This window comes from Rousettus aegyptiacus, unplaced genomic scaffold (genome assembly GCF_014176215.1).
Source record: "Rousettus aegyptiacus isolate mRouAeg1 unplaced genomic scaffold, mRouAeg1.p scaffold_m13_p_14, whole genome shotgun sequence".
NCBI classification, from domain to species: domain Eukaryota; kingdom Metazoa; phylum Chordata; class Mammalia; order Chiroptera; family Pteropodidae; genus Rousettus; species Rousettus aegyptiacus.
Genome location: NW_023416289.1, coordinates 41,927,677 through 41,943,972, shown reverse-complemented (window position 1 = coordinate 41,943,972; position 16,296 = coordinate 41,927,677). Strand labels below are relative to the sequence as shown.

Genomic DNA, 16,296 nt, shown 5'->3' with positions numbered 1-16,296 from the left:
TACATATTGGGCTTTCATTACATTGTCTGGTGTGATTGACAAGGGTCATTTCATCAAACTCAGTCTCGACATCCACTTTTATCCCCGGTAGATGAGACGGCTCAAAACCAACCTCTTAACCAAATGATAGGTTTTCCGAGTGAGTGGCCCCCATCCTGAGACATATGTTACCATGACATCATATGGTTTCCTAAGTGTCTTGAATACAAATGTTGGGAAGTTTCACTGGGGTTGGGAGACTGAAGAAACGGGCCGACAACTCTAGCCTGACATCATGATTTATTAAGGAAACTTACAGAGGAGACGTGTCTAGATGGGCGGAAAACAATATCAATATACTCTACAATTGAGGCAGGATGGATAGGAGCACTGGGCCAACACCATCCCAGATAAGGGGACAACGCTTTACATGCTTGCCCCAGGGAAGGCAGCAGCCTTGGCCAGGAGCCAAAGCGCAGAGGGCACTGGGGAACGTTAGATCCTACAGTCTCTGAGGGCATTTAGGGGGGGCAATCTCTGTTCTGGTCCAGATCTGGCTGGTCACCTTGTGGTTCCAGAGGCAATCACACCGGGAGCAGGCTCTCCTCCACACTTCACCCCTCATGACCGGCTCTTACAATCTCACGCGCCATCCTCTTCCGCGAGCTGCCCTGAGTGGTCAGTGAGGGGTTTCATCTGCACGGAGGTATTTTGCCGCATTGCCGATGGTCAGTGATGGAGACAGAGTCCCCGGCCACATTACAAACATGTGCATGGGAAAAAGAAAAAACACATTAGAAAGAGAAATCTAAGTGTAAAGAACAGTTTCCCAACATGCCCTCATCGGCCGAAGCGGTGTGCTCGTAGGTTGCCTGGCTTGTATTTGGATCGCTTAGAGCAGTCAAGGGGTTTTTTACATGTGTCGACACAGAAGAAACATTAGCAGATTTCTCTGATTCTGAAACACTAAAATCAAATTAGATGATGGCACAGGTGCCCAGGCTGCAACTTGATGCCACAGGAATAGCACAAATGCCAGGTCAGAAAGGGATTTGTGGATGCTAATGTAGCTGTGTGCTTGGGCATCTGTCCAGGCTTTCTGAACCTTATATGTTCGCTAGAGGAGGTAGTGCTTCTATATTCCGGAAGTGAACAGGGGGAAAATATGCCTGACCAGGATCTCTCCTTTCTCCCTTTTTCTATGGTACATGTACCCGTCCACGGATAGTTGCTTCCAATGGCCAGAGGATGACAGGGTCCCACCTGAGACCGAGCAATTCCTCCCCACCTAGGAGCATGAAGCAATTGACATCCCTGTGAATGTCCTATTGCAGACTCGAATGAATCGTCCACGTTCTAGGGACAACAGGGTTCGGTGCCTTCATAACCACAGCATGCGAGCCAATGGGAAACGTGGAGTTACCACTGTGTCCATTGTTTTCTGCACTTTTAATAGATTGGGAACCTGAGTCAGAGTTCTCCATCGGGAATAGCAGTAACTAGGCCCCACATGTTCATCATTTACATGCATTAATGCCTGGAAAGCACCTTTATCCACTTGGCCAAGGTAGGCTTCCCAGGTAGTAATGTTATCCGTTCTCTAAGGACAATAGTTTCCATTCTACCAGCCCTCTGGCTTGTGAATTATTAGGGAAGTAGAACATCCATTCGTCATCTTGTTGTTATGCTCATTCTTGTACATCACGACCTTTAAAATGTGCCCCATGGTCAGGATCTATCAATGGGCTCCATATACATAGTCATTACATTATAATCCCTTTATGTTAGTGGCCTGATTTACCCACCAACCTGGGAAAGTTTCAGTGAAATCAGAGGCAGTGTTGACACACACCAGCATGTTGGCATCCCTAGCTCAACGGAAGGTGCCCATGAGGTCAAATGCCTACCCAGTACCAGTTGGGGGCTTTGGTGCATAAATAGGCTCAAACGAGGGCCTTTGCCAACTCTAAAACAGGCGGCTTGTCTTAAGCTCCAGCACCTCTTCCTCAGCTATGTTCGATCCCACCGGGCACTAGGGTGCCCATTTTTCTAATGTATATAACCTGCAATGTCCACTGACAGGTCAGTCACTAAAGTATGTACATTTGCACGGGCATCTGTGTCCTGATCACCTCGAGGTTGGATGCCTCGTGAGCAGGGACATAGGAGACAATGAGATGCACCTCGGGCTCTAGGATGTGATCACACATACCTTTTCACGTCTCTTACTTTCATAAAAGTTTCGTCATGATCATCTCCACCTCCAGCTCCCATTGTCCTCACCACAGAATCAATCCTTTTAGAATAGCCTGTCAGTTTCCAGGGCTCACGCGTGATTAACAACCATATCATTCTTAACTCAGCCCATGGATCCTGTCATTTCTTCCTCTTTTTACCAAGAAGATATGAGCAGAGGGTTATAAAGAAGTGCCGTCCAGACAGAGAGGCTAACTTGGCTACAGCCATCGGGACATTAAGCTCCAGCAGAACTTCCCTTGTTCCTCCTTCGCATGTTGCAGGATTCAACAAGGCCTAGCGCCAGGAGCACTTGGAGGTTCTATAAATTCAACAGAGTCCAACAGTTGCAGCATCTCTAGAGAAATAGGACTAAAAAGGCCTGCCATTTGCTTGGTGGAATATTCTGAGCCATGCCAGCGTCTGGTCAGTAGATCACGCTCTTGACACACTATCAATGGAAAGAAGTTTTTACTGTAACTGGCAGTCCTATTAGGGTGTATCTGATCTCTGCCCCCTTCCATCCTTGGGAGAAAAACCCAAGGGACCTCGCTCCTTTTGGTGTTTTTGCCATAATGCTCATGCCATGCCTTGCAAGGTTCCTGAACTATCTCATGTAAATGGCAATCCGGCCTGTGAGACTCCAAGAACTTTCATCTGTTGGACTAGAATTTTTGCCTTCTCAGTCAGCCAGTAGTTCGGGTTTCCAATTCCATATATGTCCCTTCCTAACAGGGTGACGAAATGTGTGAAGGTATCATGGTAAATGAGATAGGAAGGTTTTCTTGTGCCCCAGAAATTCCAGAAGAGCCAGGGCCTCTTTTATATGTTTTATATGGTGTAGGCTCATACTTTGTTAATGACAGACTTGGGGACACCATTTCTCTTACCTGACCACATGACCTCCAATAAATTTACTGCCGTGCCTGGACCTTGAATTTTCTGCAGAATCACACTTGTTCTTTGTTGTAGGTGGCCAAGAAAAGTCTGCAAGGTTTTCTGTAGCAGAAGCCAATCCTCACAGATTAACATTACCTCTTCAACACCATGAGCCTATTTCTCAAACGTCAGGAAGAACACCTGTGACAGTTCTTCAACACCATCCCATGTCATGTGGCACGCTGTGAATACCCCCAATAGGAGTTCTTGGAAAGCAAACCCCAAGAGGGGAACAGATTTTCTCACAGTTTCTTTCTTACTGGGAGGGCATCAACCTCTGGTAGAAGAACCATTCAGAAAATATACACCCAAAAGTGAGAACATATCGGTAACCCTTACAAAGTGGCAGCTGAACAGAGTCCAGCTTCAATCGCTGTGGTGCGTTAAGGAATACAGAAACCAAAATTAGGGCTAGATCTTGAGCAGGGAAGAATCAAACTGTAGTCTTGGTTTTCCCAAATTCCCGACTCTTTGTTGATTTTACAGCTGTCCTTGACCCATATAATATACCCTACAACTTTATCAGTGCTTTTTTTTACAATGCATCACAAAAAATTCAACACACCTACTAAGCCTAACTTGTTACAAATCTTTTCAAGACTCTATCATCTGAAATTTGGGAAGCTTGTCAAAATATATAAAAAAGATGCGGACTTTGACTAAAAAGATCACCTGATAACTTTAACTGAAAGCATGCTTTCAAAGTGGTTTTCCTTAACATTCCCATTAGTTTTAATGACATATACTGCAATTTCACTTTGAAGAATCTCAGTTTCTAATGAAAACTAAGAATCAAACAATGAACACTCTTTGGATGGTCAATTTTGCAAGATATATAACCTCTAGAACATAGGCTATTTCACTGTTAAATACACTGCATGTGTGTTTCTGAGTGTGTGACTGTATACTTGTGTGTGTGTGCATGTGTGTGTGATTGTGTATGTGATTTTGTGTGTTTGTTTATTTCTGTGTCCATTTGTGGGCATGAAGTGTATGTTAAGGGCATTAGATTTAGGGACACGCAGAAACATGTCCCTAGGGTCACTGGAGCTCACAGGTTAGGAAAGAGGGCCTGATGAATGACAGGCCAACAGGGGACAGGGCACAAGGTGTAAGGTGTAGAGGGTGACTGCAACCCCGATGGTGTCAGAAATCCAGAGACTGAGCAGAGACTGAAGAATGACATCAAGACAGAGGCTTGAGCTGAGGCTGTGTGCCATTTCAGAAAAGGAAGTGGGTTAAGCGTGGGGTGCAGAGCAGAAGAGGATTTCAACTGCCTTGGGGGAGGGTAACCAATGAAGAACTGGCTTGAGGTGGTGACAAAATACCCAAATTTCAGTTTCCAGAGCTAGGGCAGGGTTTCGAGTGTTCAGACCTTAACAAGCTGAGACGTGCACCATTGCTCCCAAAGCTGGGTCTGGGTCTCGTGGCTGCAGTATGTCCAGTTGTGCTGTGGGAAAGTAATGTCGACCTCCGAACATCAAGTTGTCCTTCTGCGGACCTTTCCACTTAGCAAGATACCAAGATTTATGAGTAAGTGAACCACCTGAGGCCCCAGTTGGAGGCTGTAAAGGAGACTGGGCATGAGGAGCAGGCAGGGGAGGGCAGAGGGCACCAAGAGCTTGGCGTGTTCAGAGCCGGAGAATCTAAAAAACCGCAGACAGCAGGGCCAGGAAGTCGAGTACCAGCCAGAGCTTGGGGAATACAGAGTGCAGAAGAATATTGAAAACCTGGGGGATGGGTGGAGGAAGGATATCAAGAGCCTGAAAGACCTGGAGTATGGGGAGGTGAATCTAGAAAGGAGGAGATGAGGGAGGAGGAGCATGCGGATGGCCTTGGTGTATGCAGAGCCCAGAAGCATCTAGCAAAGGAGGAGAGGGGAGAACGGAAGAAGGAAGGGGAAGAGAATAAGAGAGGGCTCTACCCTGGAGCATTGGAGTTGAATGTTAAAGTTGATTTATTCTAAAGGGGTTGGGACAACTTGCCTGTACTTCCATTTCTTTATACAAAAATAATAATAATAATAATGTCTTAATCCTTTCTCGTGTTTCTTAAACCTTAAATCTTATAATTTTTGTGACAGCACAGAGGCTTGTTCAATTCCTTAAACTCTGTCCTCGCAGCTTTGGGGGTTTCTTTAAGAGACAGACCTTAACCTTCCTTCTCTGCCGACCACAATTCGTCCCTCCCCCAGTCACCGACTCTGGGCCCTCTTCGTTGCGCTGACTTCCTCATGTGGCCATTTTCTGTCTGCGGCCATTTTAAGATTTCCTCCCGAGTTTTCTCCTCCCCTCACACCCGGAAGTGCCCTCTCCCCTGCCACCATGTTGTTATGGCACCCACGCCTGCTCCTCCTACTGAGGCAGATTTTCAAAGCCTCCTGAGGAGTCAGTTCCAGAATTTTACCTTTGAAACTCCCACATTCCCTACACCCCATGGTGGCTCACACCACTCAGTCCCACTCGTCACACGTCCATGTCCAATGGAGACCCCTTCTCCTAGTCAAAGACCCACCAGAGACTCACCCCAAAAGTAGGAAGTCACGGTAGAACCACCCAGGAGACCACAGTCTTCTTAATTAATCCCTCATTCTCTCACTTTCAAGTTTTTTGTCAGGCAGGCGGAGTTAGTACCATGATGAAAGCAAAGTTTAGAATCAAAATTTCATGCCAGTAGCTGATGAAACCACAGCTAAGAAATCAGTCCAGGCAGTTAAGACAGGATTCTTTGTGTCCTTCTGTTGATGGTTATTATAACGTGCGGGATTTAGATTTAGTAATAAAGCCACAATCACCTGTTAACATCTCATGAAGTGTAGAGTCATAAACATAAAATGTAATCTTTTAAGAAGTCACAGGATTGTGGTGGGTAGCTAACCAAATAGATCATAAGCAGAATTTAAACTAGAATCACTTCTGCTGGTTGGTCACGTATCCTCCTTTGATAGAAAAAATGTGTGATCTTGTTCTTTAAACCATTCCCGTAAAAGAAATTGTATACAGCTGAAGCGATCTTGCCGAGTACAAATGACAGCCCCTTTTTGATCAGACCTTGACACACTGGTTCTAAGAAAGGCAAGGCTTGCTCCATTCCATAAGTCATTAATTTACCTCTCACAAATGTCCATACCACCGTCGTCAGAAATTTTGCCACAACCCATACTTGGTTCTTCAGGGCCATCTTTCCGAGAAATGAAAGAAGCGAAACCATATAAAGAATTCAGCGACAGGGTACAGTGATTTCCCGCCAACGAATGATTGCATTCTGGGAGCACCCGCGTATTAGACGGAAGTTCCAGTTAGGCCCCTCCTCCCAATAAGTCTTCCCCAATGAGGGTGTGGCAGCACCCCTGTCTTGAGGTTGCGCTCCACCAATGTGTGGGTGCCACAACAACTAAGTATAGACAGGACAGGCGGTGAGGTAAATCTCCCTCTTACGGTGCAGGGGGAACATAGAGCAGTTCAGGCACAGCCATAACAATTCTCATATGTGAAGTGACCATTTTGAAGTTGTTTTAATTTTGTGGGAGCCTAAAGAAGTCCCAAAGAGGCAGGCGTTGTTCTCATGAGCCCATAGAGGTCAGGAAGGGTGCACACCGCAGAAGCCCTGACACTAACACCCTTCTAGCTCCACATACACATTCACTTCAACTGTAAGGAACCGCACTACAAGTTAATGAGATGTACCCTCATGATCCTGACAGACTCTTGACTGGAACAAGTTTTTAAAAAACCCATCAGTGTTCAACCTCTGGAGGACTAAGGAGCCTGACTCCCAACACCTATCCCATGGCCTCACTGTGTGCTCGCTCCCCATTGCCCACCTGGGCATCCACCTACGGGCAGACATTTGTGTTCTCACCTCTTTGCTTTCGTTGTCACTGTCACAACCTCGGTGTGCTTCGCTGATAGAGATTCAACAAACACGACACCAGATGGGATAAAAAAAACTCCTACCAGGTGGATTGCCTTGGTTTTATGCTCTGTTTGGCTATTGGGCATTGGGCTGAACCATCAAGAACCTGCCCCAGAGATGGAGATTTGAAACCGTAGGTAGGCAGCAGGGAATGGCATGGAGAGACAGGGTCCGGTGAAGAAACATGATTGGAAACTGTAAAGCCTGGGGTGGGATGTGATGTTGGATTTAATCTGGGTTTAAGAGGATCTGCTGGTTCCATAGAGGAGGGTGTTTCCAGGGAGCCTCAGCTTGCAGCTGAAGAAACTGGTTTCAGGGGGCGAGGGGGGAAGACCTATCATTTAAGGAGGCTGCAGCTGAAATTACTGCGATGAAGTCAAGGATGCTGTCCTTCCAGACTGGGGTGGGTTTCAGAATGCAATATTGAGAATAGAGTAAATAAGAAGGTTCTTGAATTTTCACATTATTGCCCTGGCATGAAGGACAAGAGAGAACACCAGATGCACAGGTGGGCAGAAGGCATGGGACCGAGGCTCAGTGGGAGAAGTCAGTAAGCATCCAGAGTGGGGCTAAGAGTCTGGAGAGCAATGAGGGGTTGGAGGACTGAAGACACCATGAACACAGAAGACTTGAGCTGAGGGTCTAGAATTTGATTAAGGCAGGGAAGTTAACAGGTAGTCAGACTATAAAAGAAAAGGGATTGCAGTCTGGCAGAAGGTGTGAGTGCAGGGCAGGAGACAACGTGTACAGGAAGCCCTTTGCAAACTGTTTTTCACTGTCCACCTCTGACCAGGGCGACATGTACAGCTTGTTTAAAGCGAGGTTTCAGGTCAGATGCTGTCAGCATCTCTTGGAAGTGCTGTAGGAAAGCACAATGTCACCCTCTCTTCCCAAATCCTCCTCTATTCTAGCCAACAAGGATGCCATGTCCCAGGGATCAGTGGATGAGTGAGTGAAGGCTACAGGAGTTTGCATAGGTGGGGAGTGGCACATGGGTTAATGATTGAGGTGAAAAACACTTTTGGAGCATGTGGAGCCTTTCCTTCTTTGCTAACTAGTCAGAGAGAGTTCACAGGTGAAAGCTGCGTGAAAGGTCAAAGTTCTTGAGTGGTAGGTGCTAGTGTTCTTTGTAATCTACCTCTGTTTGACCCAGGACATACCACCCCCATTTATTATACCTGATCCTGTCCCCACCCAGGCTTGTGTTAGTGAGTGTGATAGAAGCCAGGTAATTTCGATGTGTCCTTGTTCCTCGGACGTGTTACCTCCCACGTTCAGTCACCTGGTTTGTCTTGAGACCTAGAATCCTGTCGGCAGCTGTGGACCTATTTCTATTGAAGGCATGGCTATGCTTCAGATGCTTAGGAGTCTGCATGTAATTCTCTTATTGTGTTTATCCAGAGACTTGACAAAGCATTATTCTCCTAACATGATTAGACAAAAGTGTAAGTACAGTAACTCATCCTCTACTCTGAAGGAGAGGTCTAGCATGGCTCAGGCCACTGGAGCCACTAAAGCTTCACAGTCATAGGAGATCTTTGAGTGGTCACAGAGGTGATGGTCCTACAGCCCATGGAACTGTCACCGTTTGCCGAACTTGCTGATCCCTACATCTGATCCTGTCAGTGGCACCATTCGTACCTGTATGTCACTGTCCTCACTGATGTCATTGTCATTGATCATCAAGGAGGACATGGGCTGCATGTCCTCCTAAGTCATTCAGAATCCTCATCATTTCTGGTTCTTCTGGTCTGATTATCATGTCTATCATCAATAAAAATGACCCATGTGATGTCCTGCAGCTTGTCCCAAATCCTTTGGATTACACAGGCAGACAGCAAGTGACCATGAACATACACCGTAGTTGGTGTTTTTCAGATCAACTGCTGACACTTATGAGTTAAGAGTCTGGTTGTGAGAGTTTCTGAGGTTTAATTGGGCAAAGGATCATGACTTTGTATTGACCTCAGCCTTCTGCTCCTCCATTCCATATCTTTTTATTTTTTATTACTTTAGTTTCATGTGTGCACCACATTTATTCAACATTTATATACCTAAATCACATATGCAAGGGCATGCTATTAATTGCTCTAGTTAAGTCGCATTTGTCACAGTAACTACACTTTTGGTTTAAGCCAGTTTATATAGGTAGTAATGCACTTTTATTTGCCATTATTTACATGAATTTTGGAGATACTAGACCAATGAATCAAGTGGAGATATTATGGGAGCCGTATCTCCTTCATTTTAATTCTGTCCCTAATCTCTTCCATTTGCCCTGGGATGTCATAAGTTCATTTGTTCTTTTTTTTTTCCTTTGTACCTGAGAGTTGTCGTTGGAGGCAATAGATGGATGTAGAAGTTTCTACTAAAATATATTTTTTTCCCTGGTAATAGCTTTTACTTACAGGTCAAGAAACCACTGTGAGGGTGAAATGACCACCAGCCGGCTCCACAGACCCAGTGGACCCAATGTGAGAAAGATATGAGCAAGGAATTCATGAATATCCTGACCCCTTTATGATGATCTTCTAAACAAGGGCCGTGGCAGTATTTTAATTCCTTGAGTGTCATGCCAACTTGGGCTTGATATCCAATAGCTCTTGAAGTATCTGTGTATTCCTCTGTTCCAAGTTTAGTTATCTAAATAATGTGTGTAGGTCCCTTTGGAGATTGGGAAATCACAATGGTGCATGCTTGTCTTGGTGTTGCAGGCACCCTCCTCATGGAGACTGAGCTCTTATCAGTCAAGAGTCTGGTTGTAGGATTTCTCTGGTTTTAACTGGGCAAAGCATCATGACATATTTTGTTTTGTTTTGTTTTATGTGTTTTTTTGTTTTTTGTTTTGGGGTGGGTTTTGTTTTGTTTTTGTTTTTTTCTGGGTTTTTTGTTGTGTGTGTGACCCCAATGTGACCTAGGATCATGACTTTTTGTTGGGACAGCTGATCTCGGCCTTCTGCTCCTCCAATCTTGCTCTCTTTACTTCTTTATTATATTAGTTTCACGTTTATGCCATAGTTATTCAACATTTATATTCCTAAAGATGAGATCACCGTGATAATTCTACTAACCATCTAACACCATACAATATTATTACAATATTATTGACAATATTCTCTATGCTATACATTACATCCCCACAACTTTTTTATTTTATAACTGGACATTTGAACCTCTTACTCTTCTTCACCTCCCCTTGCCTTTTTTAAATTTTCATTTATAGTTGACATTCAATATTATTTATATTAGTTTTAGGTGTACAGTATAGTAGTTAGACATTTATATAATTTATGAAACAATCCCCCAGACTAGTCTAGTACCCACAAGGGACCATACACAGTTATTACCATATTATTGACTATGTTCCCTATGCTGTACTTTACATTTCTGTGACTATTTTGTAATCCCTTCACCCTTTTCACCCAGCCCCCAAACCCTCCCCCATTTGTCAAACTTAATTTTGTTCTTTGTATCTATGAGTCTGCTTCCATTTTGTTTGTTCATTTATTTTGTTCTTTAGATTCCTCATATAAGTGAAATCATGTTGTATTTGTCTTTCTCTGTTTGACTATTTCACTTAGCATAATACCTTTCAGGTCCTTCCATGGTATTGCAAATGGTAAGACTTTAGTTTTTTTTTTTTATGGATGAGTAATAGTCCTTTGTCTATAAGTACCACCTCTTCTTGATCCAGTCATCTATTGTAAATATCTTGGCTATTATAAATAATGCTGCAGTGAACATAGTGGGCCATGTATCTTTTTGAACTAGTGTTTTTGGATTTCTTCAGAAAAATACCCAGAAGTAGAATTGCTGGGTCATTAGGTAGTTCTATTTTTAATTTTTTGAGGACCCCTCCATACTGTTTTCCATAGTGGCTACACCAGTTTGCAATTCCACCAATAGTGCATGAGGGTTCCTTTTTCTCCACATCCTTGCCAACACTTGTTGCTTCTTTGATTTATTGACGATAGCAATTCTGATAGGTATAAGATAATATCTCATTGGGGTTATGATTTGTATTTCTCTGATGATTATTGACGTTGAACATCATTCCATATGTCTATTGGCCATCCGTTTGTCCTGTTTGGAGAAGTGTCTATCCAGGTCCTTTGCCCTTTTTAAAATTGGATTATTAGTTTGTCATGTCAGGGCGGGCGTGGGTTAAGTTGCATTAGTTCTTTATAAGCTCTGGATATTAAACCATTATCGGCTGTATCATCGTGACTATCTTCTATTCATAGGTTGTTTTTCTGCTTGGTTAATAGTTTTCTTTGCTGTGCAAAAACTATTTAGTTGGATGTAGTCCCATTTGTTCATTTTTTCTTTTGTTTCCCTTGCCTGAGGAGATATATCAGAAAAAAAATATTACTAAGAATAATGTCAGAGTTTACTGCCTATGTTTTCTTCTAGGAGTTTTATGGTTTGGAGTGTTACATTTAAGGCTTTAATCCATTTTAACTTTATTCTTGTATATGATGTAAGAAGGTGGTCTGGTTTCATATTTTTGCATGTACCTGTCCAGTTTTCCCAACATCATTTTTTGAGTAGACTGTCTGTACCCCATTGTATATTCTTGGCTGCTTTGTCATAGATTAGTTGACCATATAGCCATGGGTTTATTTCTGGGCTATTCTAATCCATTGATCTATGTGTTTATTTTTATTTCATTACCATGCTACTTTGATAACTATAGCCTTGTAGTATAGTTCAGTATCAGGCGTTGTGATACCTCCAGCTTTGTTCTTTCTTAAGATTGCCATGGACATGGTTCCATAGTGTTGTGGTTAGCATGTCTGCTTTACACGCAGAAAGCCCAGGGTTCACACCCCAGTGGAGCTATAGTACATGGTCTATAGCCATGCCACCTTGAACAAGCCTGATGTCTGATTTTGGAAGCTAAGCAGGGTCAGGCCTGGGTAGTACATGGATGGAAGACCAGGGGCTGTAGGCATAAATAATAATAATAATAATAAAAAAAAAATAATAATAATAATAATAATTACCATGGCTATTCAGGGTCTTTTATGGTTCCATATGAATTTTAGGATTATTTGTTTTAGTTCTGTGAAAAACTATGTGGTATTTGATAGAGATTGCATTGAATCTATAGATTGTTTTGGGTAATATGGACACTTTAACAATGTTAGTTCTTCCTATCCATGAGCACGGCATATGTTTCCATTAATTTGTATCTATTTCAACCTTCCTAGAGTGAATAGACTGATCAGCAAAATGGAAATTGAAACAATCATCAAAAACCTATCAAAAAGTAAAAGTCCAGGATCAAATGGCTTCACCAGTGAATTCTACCAAACATTTAAAGAAGATTTAATACCTATTCTCCTCAAATTCTTCCACAAAATTGAAGAGGAGGCAATACTTCCCAACACATTTTATGAGGCCAGTATCACCCTGATACCCAAACCTGGTAAAGATAACACAAAAAAAGAAAACTACAGACTAATATCTCTCATGAACACAGATGCAAAATTCCTAAATAAGATACGAGTGAACCAAATACAGCAACATATTAAAAACATATTATACACCACGATCAAGTGGGCTACATCCCAAAGGCACAGGGAAGGTTCAACATCTGCAAATCAACTAATATGATACACTACATAAACAAATTAAAAATAAGAATCGTATGGTCATATCCATCAATGCAGAAAAAGCCTTCAAAAAGATACAACATCCATTTATGATCAAAACACTTAACATAATCAGTATAGAAGGAAAGTACCTGAACAAATAAAGGCCATGTATGGCAAACCCTCAGCCTTCATTATACTTGACTGTGAAAAACTAAAAACCTTCCCTCTAAGATCAGGAACAAGGCAAGATTGTCTACTATCACAACTGTTATTCAATATAACATTGAAGGTTCTAGCATGTGCAATCAGGCAAGAGAAAGATTTAAAAGGCATCCAAATAGGAAACCAAGAAGTAAAACTGTCACTATTTGTGGATGGCATGATTCTCTATTAGAAAACCCTGAAGACTCCATAAGAACACAATTAGAAACAATAAGCAAATACAGTACAATCTCTGGATACAAAATCAACATTCAAAAATCTATAGCATTCCTATACTCTAATAATGAAGTGTCAGAAAAAGAAGTGGAAAAAATCATTCTTTTTGCAATTGCAAGAAAAAGAATAAAATACCTAGGAATAAATCTAATGAAACATGAGAAGGACCTATATAATGAAATCTATAAGACCCTATTAAAAGAATAGGGTCTTTTTTAGTATAAGCAGCATGTATAAGCAGCATTTTTGGGACAGAAGGCTCTGTAGATGTTAATTAGTCCAGTTGGTGTAATGTGTCATTTAAGGATGTTATTTCCTTATTGATTTTCTGTTTGAATGATCTGTCCATATCCAATTGTGGGGTATTTAGATCGCCTACTATGATAGTGTTTTTGTCTGTTTCTCCCTTTGCTCTGTTATTAATTGCTTTACATATTTTGGTACTCCCTAATTGGGTACATAGATATTAATAAGTGTTATATCTTCTTGGTGCATGATTCCCTTTATCATTATGAAGTGGCCCTCTGTATCTTTCTTTATCTTTTTTTATTGTGAAGTCTATTTCATCTGATAACAGTACCGCTACTCCTGCTTCTCTCTGAATGCCATTTGCTTGAAATATCATTTTCCATCCTTTCACTTTGAGTCTATATTTGTCTTTGGAGCTGAGATGTGTCTCCTGGAGGCAGCATATGGTTGGGTTTTGTTTTTTGATCCAATCTGCAACTCTCTGCCTTTTTATTGGTAAGTTCAGTCCATTTACATTTAGGGTGATTATTCAAATAGGTGGTCTTCTTATAGTAATTTTATCTTTTGTTTTCTGGTAGCGTGGTGTTTCCATTGCTTCCTTGTCCTTGTGTTTCTGTTTTCTTTATTTTGTTAGGCTTTTGTGGGTTTTGCCTCTGGTTCTTCTTGTTTTATGTTATATACTTCAGTTCTAAATTTTTGGTGTGTAGTTATCATTATGAATATGTAAAGGATAGTTACATATATACAGTCATCCATTTTTTTTCTGCCCATGCTTCTGTGCATGCTTCATCTTCATTCCCCTTTGTGAATTCTGATCTTTGAATACTCCCCTTTTCAGTCATTGTTGTCTCAGATTGTCCCTATATATGCTGAACATTCATTATGCTATAGCAATTCTTTTCTTATTGTTTAAGCTTGCTATAGCAATTCTTGCTATAGCAATTCTTTTCTTATTGTTTAAGCTTATAATGCCCTGGTCTTTTTAAGGATTGAATTCCTCTGCTTCTATTTGCCTGAGAGTCACCTTACTCTTAATTATGTATTTTTTTGTTGTTGTTGTTCATTTTGTTTTAGGTGAGCTGACCCCTTTCAGTATTTCTTGTAGTGCAGGTCTCACAGTGGAGAATTCCCTCAATTTTTGTATGTCTGGAAAGGTCTTACTTTTTCCTTCATATCTAAAGGAGGGCTTTGCTGGATACATTAATTTTTGGCTGGTAGTTCCTTTCATTTAATAGTTTGAATATTTGATTCCATTTTTTTTCCAGCTTGTAAGGTTTGTGCTGAGAAGTCTGATGATAATCTAGTGGATTTTCCTTTATAGGTTATCATCCTCTTTTCCTTGGCTGCCCTGAGAATTCTGTCTCTGTTGTTGATTTTTGATCATTTTAATGTTGATTTTGTATCCAGAGATTGTACTGTATTTGCTTATTGTTTCTAATAGTGTTCTTATGGAGTCTTCAGGGTTTTCTAATAGGGTTGAGATAATTGGGTGTTCTGTTGACTTCTTGAATTTGAAGCTTCAGCTCATTCCTTAGATTTGTGAAATTCTTGTCAACTATTTGTCTAAAAATGCTTTCTAGTCCCTGACCCTTTCCCTCTTCTTTGATTATGCCCATTATTTATATGTTTCCTCTCTTTATGGTATCAGCTATTTCTTGAATTTCTCTCTCATTCTTTGGTTTCTCTCTTCTTCTTTCTGAGTTATTTCTAGATTTCTGTTTTCCATATCATGATTCTTTCCTCCATTTGGTTGACTCTATTTCCCAAGCTTGCAATTTCATTGTTCAACTCTCGTTGTGTGTGTGTGTGTGTGTGTGTGTGTGTGTGTGTGTGTTTTATCTCCATAGATCAATTCTATTCTTTTTGAGGGTTTTAATCTCCTTGCTCTACTCATCTAGTTGTTTTTCCAATTCTTGAAATTGTTGATATGACTCCTTTCAGAACTCACTGAGTTTTTTCAGAAGTACCGTCCTGAATTCTCTGTCATTTAAGTTGCATATTTCTATGTCTGTAAGCTTATTTTCTGGAGATTTTTCTCTTTCTTTCTGAGATGCCTTGTCATCTTGGTTGTTCATGGTGTTTAATGGACTATTTCTCCGCCTTGGCATTAATGGAAACATATTCTGCTGTTTTTTCCAGAAAGGTCTCTCTTTAGCTTGCTGCAAAGAAGGTGTTTTCCTTTTGATTTTCAGTAGGTGGTGTCTAAGCCTCTTGGATCCCTGCTTTATATAAAGCCTTAATAATGCCTTTTTATTTTCTTGTAGATATTTAATCATGCTCGCTACCCTCAGTTTCAGTCTCTGTCAGTGTTAGCAATAGTTTTGGTAGCATTTGCTCAGATTCCCCTAGGGCTCCAAGGTGTTTAGTCTCGGAGGATACGGTTGGAGGGCCCTCTGGGTTGGGTGTTGTGTGGTGCAGCTCAACCTCGGTTTTGTAATTGTGACTGGTAAAAATCAACTGTTGTTTCTCTGCTGTCACACTTCTCTGCTTTCTGCCCTGATGACTGGGGCCCTGCTGCCAGCTGCGTGGAACTCACGACTCTCTCATGCAGGGCCGTTCATGGATCTTGCCACACCTTCTCCCCTCCCACTCCTCCTACAGGGAGCTCTGGCGGTTGCAAGAGGCAGCATCTTTATTTCTCCCAGTCCACAGCCTGACACCCAGGGTTCTGACCTGTGGTAGCTCTTATGTGTAGATCCCACACTCAGACATGTGGGTGTGTAGTTTGGGTGTTTTTTGTTGAGTTTTAAATGTTCAACTCATTATTGTTTCAAGGGGAGAGACCTGGGAGATGTCTCTCACTCCACCATGTTTCTCCAAAAAATCCCTCATTTCTGATTTTATTTTAGTCCTCTCTCTTTGCTCTTCGATGAGTCTGGTTAAGAGTTTGTAAATTTGGTTTATCTAAGAACCAGCTCTTGGTTTCATTAATATTTTCTAT

At 41.7% G+C, this 16,296-nt stretch overlaps 1 protein-coding gene across 1 annotated transcript in view; it reads left to right on the top strand.

Annotated features, from left to right (window-relative positions):
* The first annotated feature begins 2,089 nt into the window (after positions 1-2,089).
* LOC107498577 (carcinoembryonic antigen-related cell adhesion molecule 6-like) overlaps positions 2,090-16,296 on the top strand; it is a 44,897-nt gene continuing 30,690 nt past the window's right edge. The window contains 1 exon segment of the mRNA XM_036232375.1: positions 2,090-4,686. The gene's annotated coding sequence lies outside the window, so the exon portion shown is untranslated.